This window comes from Humulus lupulus, chromosome 5 (genome assembly GCF_963169125.1).
Source record: "Humulus lupulus chromosome 5, drHumLupu1.1, whole genome shotgun sequence".
In the NCBI taxonomy this organism is placed as follows: Eukaryota; Viridiplantae; Streptophyta; class Magnoliopsida; order Rosales; family Cannabaceae; genus Humulus; species Humulus lupulus.
Window position 1 is genome coordinate 192,223,616 of NC_084797.1, and position 5,462 is coordinate 192,229,077.

General features: G+C 34.4%; 1 pseudogene; it reads right to left on the minus strand.

Annotated features, from left to right (window-relative positions):
- Nucleotides 1–2,806: 2,806 nt before the first annotated feature.
- LOC133779803 (protein EI24 homolog) lies at nt 2,807–4,503 on the minus strand (annotated as a pseudogene).
- Between the last annotated feature and the right edge of the window lie 959 nt (nt 4,504–5,462).

Consider the following 5,462-nt stretch of genomic DNA (forward strand, 5'->3'; position numbering starts at 1 on the left):
TGACAGCTCTCGGGTTGCCCAAGAAGTACAGCTGAATGAAGGTACATTTCCTCTTAAGTACCTTGGGGTTCCCATGAGGCCTACCAAATGGAGACATGAAGATTGCGAGGTAATCCTTCAGAAATTTTGTTTAAAAATTCAAAACTGGGCGAGTAGACATCTTTCCTTTGCTGGTCACATACAACTTATCCATTCTGTTTTGCTGGGGCTTCGAAACTACTGGATGACCATTTTTGTCTTGCCTCAAAGCATTATCAAGGAAATTGAAAAACTTTGCAGGGGCTTTCTGTGGGGCACTTCTGGGCAGAGAAGCAAGCTTCACATTCCTTCTTGGCAGAAGGTTTGCCTCCCCAAAGCCTATGGTGGTTTGGGGTTCAGAGATGGTTCAAATTGGAATCGAGCTGTTTTAGCTAAGTATGTCTGGGATTTATCTACTAAACCTGATTTGTTATGGGTTAAATGGATCAATTCCATTTATCTGAAAGGAGTTAATATCTGGACCTATGATCTGAAGGCAGATTGCAGCTGGTATTGGAGGAAGCTTTGCCATCTTAGAGATCGTTTTACTACAGCTGCAATTCTCTCTGCTGGTGCGCAAAGGAAATTTCAGTCAGCAAAATTATATAACAGCCTTCTAGACCAGCAAAGGGTTGATAATTATAGGACTGTTTGGAGTATAATTATCCTTCCTAAACACAGATTCATGCTTTGGCAAGTGATTAACTCGCAGCTTCTGACTAGAGACAATCTCAGTAGGCTTCATCTTCAAATGAATACCTTGGTATGTCCGTTTTGTGAGAGATATCCTGAGAGTCATTCTCATCTTTTCTTTGACTGTAATCTCTCTAATTTGGTGGTTAAAAGTACCTTTGATTGGTTGGGTTTTGCTACTTGGCCTATTGATTTTAATAGCTGGCAGGTTTGGTTGGCTAGAGCCAGGGTTGGAGTTCCTGCTGCTATAGTGAATTTGGTGTGTGCTGTTGTTATATACAACATTTGGAGGAATAGAAACAGGTGTCTTCATGATGGTTATTCTTTGACTGTTGTGAAGCTAGTACAGGAAGTTAAATACACAACTAAATATAGGCTATGCATAGTGACTAATAGGCAGCTATCTGTTAGAGATCAAATGTATATTCGGTCCCTTCAATGTAATTAGTTTAGTTCTTTTACTGGTTTGTAATTGGTAGGTTTTCCTGTTTGTTTTTGAGTCTTTGACTCTCAATTGTATTGTTCATTGATTAATGAAGTTCATTCTTCTTCTTGATCAAAAAAAAAAAAAAAGAGTTATCTATTGCTGGAACGTCATGAATAATGATTATTTATTTGATTTTTTTTTGTCAATTACAAGTTTAAATTATGATTAGAGACATTCACATGATCCAATCATGTAAGTGGTAAGTGGGGTTTTGGTAAGAGAGCGCGTGGGTTAAAAGTTGAAACATTGATTTGAAACACTTCACTCATAATCATTCACTCGTTCATATCATTACATTTTCACACGTACTAAATCTACTGAACACCACACACATGTGCATACTGATAATTACTTTGGTTTCTAAAATATGAACAAGGCATAACTTTTAATTTAACACCAAAATGTTAATTTTGAGTAGGGTAAAAATAGATATTCTTAAATCTAAAACAACCCTTTTAGTAATTTTTTATAAAGTAATAATCCAACAAAGTACCAAATTATATATGCCACATAATAATTATAAAAATAACATCATTTTACTATGTGACATCTAAAAAACGATACTTATAATTATATTTATCTTCACCTAAAAATTTACTATTATAAAACTCACTTATATTTAGTACAAATGAATCACATGAAGAAAAAAACTAACTTTAAATATGTGGAAATGGAACTGCTCTCCAATTATGCTTACCTGCCCTAAAAATGTTGTTGCAACTATAATTGGAAGTGGGGATTATCTAAATATGAAACCTTTGGGTTTTGGTTAAGAGAAGAGAATATGACAATATATTTAATAGGACCGACACTACACACTAGGTGTAGGTCTCAATCAATTGAAATTCGATTCCAACTTATAATCAAGTGAATGAATGGCTGAAAAGGGTTCCAAGCATATACATTAGATATTTATGTATATATATATACACATGATTATTATGATTCAATAAGCCATGCCGTGTCCGACTTTAAGATGGGTCTCTCTGAAAATAGTGTTTATGATAACATAGATGGGGATTCGAATCACGACAATGAATAACCAAATTGAATAGATTCGACAGAAGTTTCTTAAAAGGATAAGACACTCTAAGAAAAAGACAAGCTAAAGATAAATAAAGATAAAGCAGTGAAATATTTTAGCTTCAAAGTTACTGAAATCATTTTGATGATGATAAATTCATTCAATCAAATATGTTATGGCACACAACAATGAATCAAACACTAACAAGCTTGTGGGATGTGTGTTTTTTTAAGTTAATTGCTATACAGAATAAACCCTTTTCTTTTCCAATATGGAACTTTTTTTGTTAAAGTTAAACCAAACTTTCTATGCATGTACATGATATACAACAAGATACCTCGAAGCTGCTTCCTCTGGATATGCTTGATCTCAAAAGATTTAGAGACTCATCTTCTCCTTTGGCTGTTTGGCTTATCTGCTCGTGTTGTGTACAGTACCATTATTCTAATAAATTAAAGATGATTAAGACATCATGAAATGGTCATTAGTACCATGAACGTTGTCCCCATTGGTGGGACAACACCAAATAGTTTGGCTGGTTGTTTGAAAGATGCTGCCAAAGCTTGCCAAAAAATATTTTCTTTTCATTCCACTTTATTGTCTTGCAGCTGTTCATGAGGTTCCGAGGGTAAAAAAGATAAGATCTTCATCCTATAGACATAACAAGAACAAACAGGAAAGAGTTAACTTTCCCTTGTATCATCACCACTAAAGTCAATGGCAATAAAAACATCTGAGAATTTAATATGATCCAACAGATGCAAGAAAGATAATATCTTTCGAGCTTACAATAAAGCATCAACCACGTAAAATATCGGAAGCCTTCCCAATCTTGTATCTCCCCATTTAATTCTTTGAGAAGAGATAACTTTCTCGGCCTCTAAATTGCTTGCTGTCAAAACAAACTGGAAAACACATTTTCTTTTACTACCGACCACTTTAATTTTAACCACTAAAAACGAAAGGATTTTTTAAGCATACCAGTGGATACAGCATAGCTAGAACGCTAGATGACACAAAAGATGAGCAAAATAGAACGGGAAGTGCACATGGACATCCTGCATTGCCATTAAAGTAATTTTAAAACAGGATCTTGCTACACTGCATATGGAATAGAATAGATTTAAAGTCTCCATGTTATATGCTTGTAAACAAACTCCCTCCTGTATTGATCTCTTAAAAGCCTAAATACAAAACCTCTTATGTTTGTTTCATAGGACCAAACTATGATTATTCAAAGGGAATATATACTCTAATGATGACATTCGATTGCTTAGCACATAACATTCACATAGGAAGGACACATAACTTAGAAGTTACCAATTTAAAATTGAGGTCACAATTATTGATCGAACAATAAAATAGAAACCATGTGAAACAAGTAGTATGAATTCTCATGTTAAATAAACCACTGCTAACCTGCAGAAAATGAAGATAATATATATGACAAACTGACTCAAAAAAAATAATAAAGTTAGAAAGTACTTTACCAAAACCTAAAAAGAATGCCCAGTTAGATTAAAAAAAGTTCAGCTGTTTGTCTAGATCTACATTATGAAGGTTCCATTTGTACCTTACAAGATCAAAGATGAAATTAGTATAACACTCTACAATAGTAAGTGGAGCAGCTCAGAAAAATAAAAAAACTCATCACATACTCGAAACAGAAGTAGGCATACATCCAAGAGACATGAAGAAAATTTAGTGTCGTCCCAATGTAGGGTACAAACCCTGTCACAGAAACCTGTATATATAAAAACCATATCATTATATGTGAGGACCCCATTGTATACAGGAACTTATTGCATTTTCTTTCCTTTCCAGATGTTGCAAATAAGCATATCCGGTGATAATTTGTTTGTCCCAAAAAAATATGGCAAAGGAGGAAAGTATATAATAGTGCAGAAATCTCGAAGAAATGGAGAAGTCACATAAGCTAGAATTTTAGATATATATGAACAATGCAGCACTCAAGAAAGTAAATAAACTACAATATCTGATATATTTTACCTCTATGAAGAAAAAGCTCAAAAGAAGTATAGAATACAACTGCTCTCCCATTACAATCATAAGGCTAAAGATTAATAAAATAGTAAAGATCAGAATGAATCAAGTCTATCAAAAGAAAAAAACAAAAAAATCAAATCTTACCCTCCCAGGCCATCACGTCTTCGAACATGACCTGTATTTTGCAAGGTTAATTTCTCTTCCTGTCCCACAAGATTCACTTTCACAGGACCAGAGTTCTGTGCGGCTTCAAAACCATACTTAGCAATGTCATTGTACCTGGATTTAATATTTAGACCCATGAAAACAAAAGAAAGATTATTTATGAGAAGAGAATTGTGTGTATTACAGAAAAGGAACACAATCTTGTTGTCACTTGAAAGTGTTGATGGAATGAGTTGTTGTTTTTCATATGTAATAAGACCATAAATTGACTTTAATAAGATTAAGAAATAAAATTGGGTGAACCCCAAGGGGTTGGTCAGTAAGGACAAATGCTGGAATGGGTGGGTAGGCGCACTGTTCCAAGGTTCAAAGGTGGGAAAATTTCACGACACTAATATTAAAATTACATGAAGAGAAACACAAATTTTAGGGAATATAACATCTTTAGCTTCGGCTGTGAGGTTTTGAAGAGGAAAGAGGGAAATAAAAAACTCTAATTTCTGAGAGGAGCACACATTCAGAATTGAAGAGAGAAAGAGGGAAAGGGGAAAGAGGTTCAAATGGAATGAAAGGGTTCTTTCCATAGGCAGGAGACATCTTATTTACTAAAAAAAGATATTAAATTGAAATATGAATTAAAAAAAATACCTCACATAGACAAATGGAGGTCGGAGTGCTCTTGCCTAGGTTCTTGCTTCCAGCAAGAGAGATGTCGTGAGGGAGAATCGCGTGAGGGGTAGAGGAGGCAAATGGGTTAGATAGAATTTTCATTAGGCGCCTTCTTTCTATTTCATTTGGCACCTAAATTGTATGTGAAAAAAAAAATAAGAGTGTGTTTTTTTTTAATTTTCCCATTTATAACGCTTTTTAATATGTCATTTATACTGTAATATATACTCAAAATTGTTGTAGTGCCTTGCTTTGATGCATCACAATAATCTACAAACTTGTCGTTGGGTGTCGGTGCACAAAGTACTAGTGTTGAGCATAACCTATCCTTGAGCAACTGGAAGCTCTCTTCACATCTATCCGTCCAGTTGAACTTTTGTTGTTTCCGGGTTAGGTTGG